We start from the raw sequence: 12,199 nt of genomic DNA on the forward strand, positions 1-12,199 counted from the left end.
AAAATTGTAGTTTTTTCTATTTAAATCTTCAACTTTACTATCCAAATTTTTAAACTTCACGACGTGAGTGCTTAATTTTTCAATATAAAAGGATATATAAAAAAAAGTGTATATATATAAAAAAAAAAGTATATAATTGTGCATTAATTATAATTTTCTGCTGCAATAAGGAACAAACCCTATACTAAAAGAATTGGTACATAAAAAACATATAAGTTTAACAAATTCTGTTTTCGTGATATTTTTTTTTCTTTTTTTAAAGAATATATTAGCATTCAGAAATTGCCCTGTCATCTGGAACTCGCTCTCTTTTCCGAGATAGGATGAGGAAACATTAAAAAAATATAACTTCAGTCTAATTCCACCAACACTCATAGTAACACATATATTTATTCAGAAGAAACTGATATAAACAGAACTAAAATCGTTTAAAAACCTTGATCCTAAAACCCTAAAATATTGTAAAGGAAAAAAAAAAAATTAACCTGCAGCTTGAAATCCATTATATTGATCTACACTGTTTCTGTTGCTGACTCTTACTTCTTGAATTTTTATCAAGTTTCGGGTCGTTGAATGTTGAAGATTGTTACGGTAGAGTATCATGGTGAAGAGTTACATCCTTGTAATACCGTTAAGACAAGTGGAGAAAATGTTGAAACTAAAGCCCAGAGCTGCTTACTATCATCTTGAGAAAGAGCGATTATTAACTTGAGGATTCAAACTTATTGAAAACGATACAAAATAAAGCTGCTTTCTTAATACTGCAGAGTTATAAATTACAATTGAAAAGATTACAATACTTTCTACGAGTTTAAAAAGTAAATGAAAAATTGGGTGAAGAAAAATAAAAAATTTAGATCATTTAAAACATTTAAAAGCAACAAAAACTTTAGTTCACTCAAGCGATAGACAACTTATTCAATATTTCTTTATCAGACATAGAGCACATCAATAGAAATATTAAATTGCCACTTCTCTCGCTCTCTCTCTCTCTCTGAGACCGATTACATAAAATGGAGTACCTTTACGAAAGTGAAAAACTTCTACTCCTGGAGAGAAAATTGTAGCGATAAAAATGGATTTCACTTCAGGCCAGGTGTGAAATACGCCTTTTTCAGGAACATAATTTAAAAATGGGCCTCCCCAACCGAGAAATCCCAGGAGACACTTAAGACCGCAGGTTACTTATCTTATGCCTTTTCGAGCAGGGCTAATGTTCACTGAAAGGACATTAAATGTATTAAATCGATAATGGAATCATAAGTCTCATTAATACCATTATCACAAGATCATTGGAGCGAAATTATTGTTAATAGATTATCTACAAACTAATGATATAAATTGACGAGCTCAAAATGTAAAATAAGTACATATTTAAATAAAAAAATAAAAGTTTCTTAAATACAATTATTACATTTCAATTATATATTTGATGACTTTCACAGGACTCACAGGACTAACTATTCGATTTCCTCATCTCTTTGCTTAATTCCTCTATTCATTATGATTTTATTTACGCATTCCAGCTGGCTTTTCCACCCAAGAATATTCCTTAGAATCTTCACTTTAACATCATTTTTGTTCTATTTACTTTGTTGAGTTTATTTCATTGCATGTGTAAACAACTTACTTTTATGATCAGTCTAATACTTATTTTAGTATCGAGAACTTTTCTGAACGGACAAAAACATCTTGTTCACCTCCAGAATACCATTAACAGATCTAGTCTTTATGTATCTTTAATTACTAATGGTTATACATAATAGAATCAGTCATTTTCAAATGGATAAATGTCATATCTTAATCAGCCTGCAAAACTTTACAACACTGAATGCATGATGTCGAAAATGATCTTGTCATTGCCACTTTCTCCTTTATCCCTAAATCATTCATGCCAATTCCAATAACGTGAGCTCCTCTCGTATACTCGTAAACTCAGATACGGATTTCAGTTTCCAGTCATCTATATTAAGAAAGTCTCTTTGCACGTTATAAGCAAAGCAAACTGTTACTTCCTTATTGGCTGCTGGCCCCGTATTGAATACTTATGAAGAAACTACCTTATCAAATATTTTGCACCTTCTGCTTCTGAAGCGAAGAATACTTCATCATCAGCAAACAGGAGATTGAAATTTTATGACCTTTATTTGGAATTGTAATAGCAATTAGAGAGTAAATGACTGGTAAATTGAACTAGGGTTGTAGAAAAAACAAATAGGGAGCTAAAACATACTGTATTCCACTGGGAAAAGATACTGTGAAAAGCATCGATCAGTAATTTTAGCATTATTATCAAAAGTACAATACGAAACTGTACTAAAGAGAATAATTTCTTCATTCAATTTTTTATTTGATTATTGTTATTGAAATAGAAGTTTGTAAGGATAAACCGATTAATCGATATTTACAAATAAATTGATATATTACGTCCATATTATTTTTGCCTTATTTGAATTATAAGTACTTCCTCCAAGATGAATCAATTTAAAATGAATTTTAATATTAATATGAATCGAGATGAGTTTCCAGAACGCATCCTTAGATAATTTTTAAAATATATTCCCTTGAAGACAAATACCTAATGCAACTGAAAGTATGGAAATGGAATATAACTTATCTAATGATTTAAAATAAATATGCTTAATTTTATATATATATTTGACTAAAAATTATTTTTGTATTTAAGGAAATAAATCTTAAAACGGCTTTAACGAAAAATTAAGATTATATACTTTTCTCCTCACACTTGAAAAAAAAATTGTTATTATTATAAATCCAAATAGGTTAAAATGTAAAAAAGAAATAATTAATACGAAATTAGAGTTTAGATTGAACCCATATTAACTACCTCGAACCCTGGATCAAAAAGCTACCTGGCTTCAAAGGATGTAACTAAATCAGAGTACCCTTCAACTCATATTTTAGAAACAAATTATCACAGTTCGCCAACCACTTTCATTTTAGGGCTGTCTATTTTACATCCATTTTTTAAAGACAAAATCTTACCTACAGTGAAACATGTTATCCAGACGATTTTTATAAACGATTGTTAAATTTTATTGTTCTAAATATATTTAAAACCAGATACATTTACTGAACAAAAATTATTGTCTAATGAAATACCAAAAAAAAAAAATAAAAATGTAAATATGGAAACAATCTGCGAGTACCCTAGAACATTTTTTTTTTTTTTGAGAATTACTTTATTTATTAATAAGTATCACAATCTGACACAAACTTGGGAAATGTGTAATTGTGGTAATTGATCACCTGCATACTATAAATAATTATAGTATAAATACTTGGCATAGATTGTTTTAATAACATTTATTAATATCACCATTTGACCATAAGTATACGAATTATTCTGTAAACGGAGAACGATTAAAACAAAAATATCAAATATTGGTTGTAATTCATTAATTAAGTGCATGACACATATATTTTGAAAATTGCATTTCTAATATTAAAATAGCAACCTGAAAAAATATGAAATATAAGCACTCCCCACCAAAAAAATAAAGTAACAACCAAAAATTATTAAATTTTCCAAGAACAGCAGATTTTATACCACGTAAAAACAGGCTAATTCATTCAAAATATACAAAATTTAAAAAGCGAACATAAGGTTAATTATAATAATGAGGTTCTTTAGGGTAGAAAAAACAGGTAAAATATTTTTTTTTAACATTATATTCAATTGCAGTAATATCTGTTTTCATTCTTTTAGGTATACTTATAACGAACTTTTAATTATATTTATGTGAGGCATAGTCAGATTTAACATTTTTAAGAATAGTAGAAGGAGAAATCCGAACCATATTTGTATTAAAACTGAGCTACTGAGTGCCCAAATAAGACCCATATCTAAGCTAGTTCTGATTTAGAAACGAATATGTAAAGGAAAACTCATATATAAGGAATAGAAGCTATTATATGCCGCAAATGGGATTTCCGAGATGCATTAAAATTGGAAAAAAATAAAGAATTTGTAATTTTATTAACGATAATACTCAATAATCACTATGATTTGCATAGCTAGGAGTAAGACGATACCGAGTACATAAAGTAAGCACATGAGCAGTATAGATTCAGGGCTATGTATAAGTATAGTTACACACACAGTAGGGCGGAGGGTCTTGGGTTAATTTTTATTTTTTTGGTAATTTTTTCATAGAATATTCTGTCTAAAACGTATTTAAAACTTTTCTTTTTGTTTAAATCAAACCAAAAATTTAACACTCTTGGGCTACAGAAATAAGTTTTTGTTGAAGTTTTTAAACGTAAGCAATATTTTTTATTTATTTATTGGCCAAACAATATCTTCTATTTACAGTTGAACAGGAAAATTAATTTTCATTTTACTTACTAAGAAGTGCCTTTATAAATTTGAATATATCTTTATGGAAATCCAGATTTTTTATCATGAACTAACCGAGACAAAAGGTTCACGGGTTATTAAAATATTTTCTTTATTAATTTATTAAATTTTATTTTATTTACAATATTAATGTTTAGTCCATCTTTCTATACAAAAAAATCAACAATTGAGTTTTCTGATACAAATTAAATAATACATAAGTTAACTAACTTCTTACAGCGAACAATTAATTGAGAGATAAAAGATTGTTAAAACTATACCTATTATTCATTATTTAATATCATTCTCTTTTTTCTTTTTTTTTAATAAATTTGTGATATTTTATTAATCAGATAAATTGTTAGAAATACTTTAGAATATCCAAAGAATACTTTGAAGTTTTCAAACTACTCTACTTTATTGGTTCAAGGCCTGTTTTCCAATTCATTGGTACTCCATCACTGTTAAAAGTGTAACATAAATCAGAAAATTTGGGCAGTATGCAATATTAAAGAGATGGAGAACAAAGTTGAGGTAGATCCTTTAAAGCTTCACGGTCAGAGCAGAAACAAGAGAAACAACTTGACAAGTTAACTTAACGGGGAACACGCTTTTGCTTTAGCAGCAACAACATGATATCAGTGTTGAAGGCAAGATTACAATGTATGAACACGAATTTTCGTGCAAACACATTGCTAAAAACTTCAGCGAGAATAGATCTACACAATATCAAGTTAATTTTCTCACTGATATGAACAAATGAAAGGAATAATAAACAAAGCTATATTTCAACCAGCCGAGTGAATATTGTGAATACAGCATCTAAAATGATTTCAAATTTCTATTAATCATAAAAATACTAATAATTCAAGAATTAATCCAATTACCTTTTCGAAAACAATAGATGCAGCCGATAGGAAAGTACTCACCTGAAACAGTTAAAAACAAGAAACTTAATTAATTAATCAGAAAACAAATATTTTTTGAAATAATATTAACATAAATAAATGAAACATTTAATCATATTTAAGGTGATCAGAAGTTCCATTGAAAAAATATTATAAACAAGGAAATGTAATAAAATCACAATATTTCAAGAAGTAAGAAGTAGAGGGATATGCCCCTTAAGGTTAATTCACAATAAACTATCCATTCCTGTTTCAAAATGATCAAAATATTATTATGGGGAAATTTGAAAATAAAAAAGGTATGTAAATGGGATGGAATGCAAGATGGCAAATAATTATCTAGACTTTATAATATTTTACGGAGAGGAAGATTTATGTTTAAACTTATTTTCAATTAAAAAGAAAATTCACGGGCTAGGCAAAAGTTGCTGTCGTTAGTTGAAATACGATTCTTCGGCGCAAGAGAAATAATAAATATTTGGAATCACTATCAAGAATTTAGTTTATACAAGATCGCAAGAATATGGTAAGGTAAGAGAATTATGAGATATTAGAAAACAAATAAATTCTTCCTAATTTTTTTTTAATATTTCTAGATTTCTAGATAACCACTGAATGTCTTCATTAGCATAGGTTTTCCCACGTGGTATTTGATTATATTTATAATTTTACTTGTATTTTTCTAAAGTTATTCTGTTATATAATTTTTATTTTATTTTTCTTCTTTTTAGACTGTATATATTGTAGAAAGGAAAATTAGAGCGTTGATACTTATTTCCCTTGATTGTAACAGCTTGAATCATTATACCTTAATAAAAATTCATATATTTCTTTTAATATCAAATTATTTGATTGGATCATCAAACAAATTCGAAAACCTTTATTTAAAATATATGTACTATAAGTATGAAGTTATTAATGATCATTCCAACATCAAAAAATAATCAATCACAATAAAAAATATCCATATAGTCTCACATGTTTATTCTCTCATCACTCCACCCTTTCAACTATTTTGGCCATTCTCAAGGATATAATATTTATAATATCGCAGCTACAACAATGTAATTAAAAGGTCGCAGGCTATTCTGTCTTTTACAGAAATATACTTAGTCAATTAACCTATTTTTATACACTTTTATAAATTGACAGTGTTTGATAAGATTATAGTAGATAGTGCAAATTGAATACAATTATAACAAGTGAAATAAATGATAAGTATAGCTGTGATATTATAAATAAGATATCCTTGATAATGGCCGAAACGTTGAAATAATAACAGAACAAACACAATGAGGCTATATGGATATTGTTTATTATAATTGACAAACAAATCAGCCTCGAACAAGAAATTAAATTATATATAAATCAAAAAACATTTTTTTGTTTGGAATGGTTGAGGGATAAGAAGAATATTAACCTCTGTCAGATTTTCCTGGATTAGTTCATTAAATTTATAAATTAATATTAAAAGTAGCCTGGGGACAGTGCACATATAAGGGATAACTAATTAGAAACAAAAGGTTTAATGATTTTCCCACAACCTACACCAGAATATATAACGTATTAATTAAGAAAGTAAATTAAGGCAGGACCTATATTAAATTACCAAAAACTACAGGTAATGAAGTACCAAAAACCAACTACAGTACCAAAAAAATAAATAAATTAATGATAACAAATGAAAAAAACATAGTCCGTTACTGAAACTTTGTAAAAACATTTCTTTTATTATGAATATGAAGGATCAAACAAGTCAATAAAAATGATTCGAGGAACAATATATTTTAGGGGAAAGAAAGGGGACACATGTGAATGGAAACAAAAGTAAGACAAAATAACAAAAAAAAGTTATAATTCATTACAGATGAAAATTCACATATTTCTATTATTGCTGTGGAGTGATCGTCAGAGGTGTGCCGATAAATTTAATTTATTATATTAAAAAAATAAAAGAACTATTAATTATCAATCTTTAAAGTTGGACAAAAAGTAATGGCGATCACATTTAATTGGAATTATTAATAGGAATAAGTTTGGCTCTACTGGTAATTATAAAAGTGGGCAACATTTACAATTAAAGGGGTTCAACAAGAAATAAGCTCAACAAACCTTTCTCCTAATTTTAATTTTATTTCTGCGATTTCAAAATATAGTGATTAGTAAGTTATTTTAATTCATTACGCCATTTACCTGTAATATCATGAATAGAAATGATATTGTTAAACTAATTTTATAAACTTTAATATTTGGTCATATTTTTAAGAGTTTTTTAAGGTATATTACAGTACATTTTGTAAACATTATCCTGCTTTATTTACAGTTTAAACGAATTCTTGTTTAATTCAGAATAAAGCTTGGCCATATATGACCGTCATAGACGAAAACTACTCAACCGTACAGCCTCAATCGAGCGTAGTTATGTTATAGAATAATACAATAAAAAACAAAAACAGGATGATGGTAACAATACCATTTGGTTTGATATTGCTTCAGAGGGTACTCAGGACAGCTGAGCAACAGCACACAATCCCAGTCAATAGTAAACCTAACGAAGCAAACCTATATGCCGTAGTGCATATCAGCATATATAACGATCTATTCCGATACAAATCGCAGATCAATAAAATACATATTTCATAGAAGTTTTATTTAAAAATAAAATATTGAGAAAGAGCTACAAACCCTTATCAGTTTGTTTTCAATGTCGAGTGGAAATATAAACAGTGTTAAGTGTATAGATCTATTACTTATAAATAAAAGAAAATCACATTATTTACATGACATTTTTTTCATGATACAAAACTATATTTAACCTTAAAAATGTATATAAACTTAAATATGAGTTCATTGTAAGAATATAGTTCGGGTGGACTTTCTTGCCTAATACATAGTATCTTCATTATGTAACTATTTATTTTAGGAACTACTCTAGAACGTAATATCCATGAAAACTGAGGATATTAAATGAAAATTAAAAAACGCTTTAGTTTTCTTTAAAACAAAAATCAACAGTAATAAATCTACCCTTCTCAAGGGATGAAATGTACTTGCATATCTACTTACAAACATTAGTGGCATTTTACTTAAGTTGACTCAGTTTTTTTTGTAGCATAAATTGTTTTTCAATTTTCCGGATTCCGAATTCAAATCGATTCAAAATAGATTTTTATTTAAGCCTGCTTAAAGTTAATAATATGTTTAGCTATCGTTCAAAAATTCGTAACAGCAGCCTGAACATATTAAATACAATACATATTTTTAAGTGTTTTGAGCTTTTAATGTTAAAGCATTTATCCGATTTCGCTTAATAATTCGGGTCTTCAAACTTATAAATTTATTACTTGCTCAAAAAACGTTTAAAACTTTGAAACATAAAACGTTGCAAAATTTTAGTTTGAATCTTGTATTAACACAGGGAGTATGGTGACAACAGGCATAGTAGAGTTCTATGAGAAGTTTGAAAACAGTCTGGGTAAGATATTTCCTAGTGTAAGAAAAGATTTAATTCAAAGTTAGGAGAAGATACTTCACCGGTACTCAACAAGGTTCAGTCCTTTTTCCAATTCTTTTCAACCTATCTTCACATCATCCAGTCCACCACACATAGCTTCCACCGCTATGTAGTGGTGATGGGATATCGATATCGACATTTTGTCTCCGATATCCGATGTTTTGATATCGATTTCCAGTAACCGATAATATCGGAATATCGATATTTTCCTTCGATAATATGGGAATACCGGTTTCTAAAAAAAAAAAAAATCCATTCCGTCTTTGATAATGTTATTAATATCGACATTGATAATTAGTTACAATATTCTAATATTATTTTATTGAAATATCGATATTTTGTTTCAAAATACTAGACAAATTTAAAATGAAATATCGATATTATTTTAAAAATGATTTAATATCCATAGATATTTAACATATATTATAATATCGTTAAGGAATATTATCAACAATATACCAATATTATTTTATCGAAATATGGATATTTTGTTTAAAAAAATATATTATTATTTTTGTTTAATTTAGATATTCCCCGGAGTAAAAATTGGGGGATATTACCCAAATTAATTATTATATTGGTAAGCTGGTTTAAATTAAGGTATTACTGATAATTTGCTGGTAATGAGTGGACTGTATTTATAATAAATTGATATAATATACTTTAAAATAAAATACCTCTATTCTGGATGGTTGGAACAAAATAGTTACAATGTGATTAGTTGGTTAGTGAGAAATTTGGTTTTATTACATGAATGTGTTTAAATATTGCAGTTTACTTGTGTGATGTTCTTGAGACTTTAATGGTGATTCTTGTTTGAAGATGGACATAAAAGAAGGGCTCCTCTTGGTTCTTTTTCCTCATCCTCCCGCCGCCGCCGCCTCTCTCGCCTGAGTGTACAGATTTACTCCCTCATGATTTATGAGAAGAGACCTTCCTGAAGAGTACTGTCTCTTTCTTCACCTGTCCAGGTCAAGATGGCTACTCAACTGGTACTAACCCCTTGTTTTGGGGACCAAGATGGCTGCCCAGACTTCCTACCGCATATCTTTGCCACTAGAAAGCATCATGAATTTCTATTCAGAAGTTAGGGGGCACCTTACGTAAATAATTTTAATATATTATTTCAATATATTAATTTTCATTTCCATAATTGAAATTTTTAATAATATCCAAATGGAAATTTATTAACGACAATAAAATATCATTTTATAAAAATATGAGTAATTCACAACTAAAAAAAAAAAAATAAAAAATAAAAAAAAAAATAAGGAAAACATAATATACTAATATAATAGTATTTCTATATTCTATTTTAATAAATTCATATTCATTACGATATTCAAAATTGTTATTAATATCGATATCGGAGATTTGAAACCATATTTCGATAACTTGTTTTATAGATATATCGATATATTCTCAAAAAAAAAAAATAATAACAAAGGATTTAATGAATAGCTTAGAAAATGTATTACGATATTTCATTTTGGTAATTTCATATTTATTTCGGTATTTAACATTGTTGATAATATCGATATCGATGATTAGCAACGATATTTCGATATTATTTATGGAAATATCGATATTTTGTTAAAGAAAATATTCAAGCTTAAAAATAGTATTTCGATATTTTATTTTTATGATTTCATATTCATTTCTATATTTAATATTGTTGATAATATCGATATCAAAGATGTAATCGATATTTTTTTTATCAAAAAATCAATATTTGATTTTAAGAAATTAAAAATTTTATAGAAACCATAAAAATAATTTTTCAATATTTATTTTGATAATTTTTTATTCCTTTCCATATTGAACATTGCTAATAATATCTATATCGATGATTATAAAAAGTATTCCGATACTTTTTCATCGAAATAATGATATTTAGTTTGAAAATTTTATGAAAAGCATAAAAATAGTTTTTCGACATTCAACATTTTTGATAATATTGATATCGATGATTTGAAAAAGTATTGTATAATATTTTTTATCGAAATATTTTTCGACATTTTAAATTGATAAATTCATGTTCCTTTCGATATTTTAAAGTTATATTAATATCGATATCGATGATTACCAACGATATTTCGATATTTTATTTTGTAAAAATATCGATATTTTATGAAAGAAAACTAAAACATCTTATGAAATTCTAAAAACTGGTTTTTCGATATTTTATATCGATAATTTCTGATTCAGTTCGATATTCAATATTGTGGATAATATAGATATCGATGATTAGCAACGATATTCCAATATTTTCTTAATGTAAATAACGATATTTTGATAGAATATCTAGCTAATATTCAATATAGATATTACAACAATGTAAAATATCGAAATAAATATGTAATTATTCAAATAAAATATTGATATTTCAGATTTTAATTTTTTATTCTACATTCTAGTCATTTTAAACAAAATATCGATATTTCGATAAAATAATATCGGAATATTGTTGCTAATATTCTATACCGATACTATAACATACAAAATATCAAAATAAATATGTAATTATCAAAATAAAATATTGATATTTTATCCTTAAATTTTCTACACAATTTTCTAGTGCTTTTAAACAAAATATTGATATTTCGATAAAATTATATTTCATATCGATATTACAACGATAGAAAATATCGAAATAAATATGTTAATTATCAAAATAACAAAAATATCGATTCCATTTTTATATTTTCTATACAATTTTCTAGTCTTTTTACAAAATATCGATATTTAAATAAAAGAATATCCGAATATTGTTGCTACTATTCGGTATTGATATTACAACAATATCGAAATTTTGAAATAAATATGTAATTATCATATAAAATATTGATATTTCATTCTTAAATTTTCTACAGATTTTCTAGTCCTTTTAAAAGAAATCTCGATATTCCGATAAAATAATATCGAAAAATTGTTGCTCAAATTCCATATCGATATTATAACAATATAAAATATCGAAATAAATATGTAATTATCAAAATAAAATATTGATATTCCATTTTTATATTTTCTATGTATGGGCCTCCACTAAACCATCGAATTCCTCCCGAATCCAATCCTTACAGTCCGAAATCCTTCGTAAAATCCTTAATGCTCCTTACTTTGTCACAAATCAAATCATCCATCATGACCTCAATGTCCCATATGTTGCCAATTAGGCCAGAACCAGATACCAATCCTTCCATGATAAACTTCCCAACCACCTAAACCAACTCGTTTCTAACCTGGCTTCTCCTTCTTTACCTAATAATCCTTCTAGACGTCTAAAAAGATGATGGCCACGATATCTATACAGCTGTAAATAACAATAAATAAATTATTAAAAAATATGTATATATTTTCTATATAATTTTCTACAATTTAAACAATTAGATTTTAGTTTATATTTGTTATGTTTAT

The 12,199-nt window shown here is 26.9% G+C and overlaps 1 long non-coding RNA gene across 2 annotated transcripts in view; it reads right to left on the reverse strand.

The window, feature by feature from the left end:
- Positions 1-535: 535 nt before the first annotated feature.
- LOC106679392 (uncharacterized) overlaps positions 536-12,199 on the reverse strand; it is a 17,911-nt gene continuing 6,247 nt past the window's right edge. The window contains exons 2-4 of one of the 2 annotated variants that reach the window (XR_010844963.1): positions 9,561-9,838; positions 5,248-5,289; positions 536-685 (exon numbers count right to left, since the gene is read on the reverse strand). This is a non-coding gene — a long non-coding RNA (uncharacterized lncRNA). The remainder of the gene's footprint in view (positions 686-5,247; positions 5,290-9,560; positions 9,839-12,199) is intronic. The other variant, XR_001342953.3, reaches the window with a different exon arrangement.

The sequence above is a fragment of the Halyomorpha halys genome, unplaced genomic scaffold (assembly GCF_000696795.3).
Source record: "Halyomorpha halys isolate HHAL.00 unplaced genomic scaffold, Hhal_1.1 Scaffold200.1, whole genome shotgun sequence".
Taxonomy (NCBI): Eukaryota; Metazoa; Arthropoda; class Insecta; order Hemiptera; family Pentatomidae; genus Halyomorpha; species Halyomorpha halys.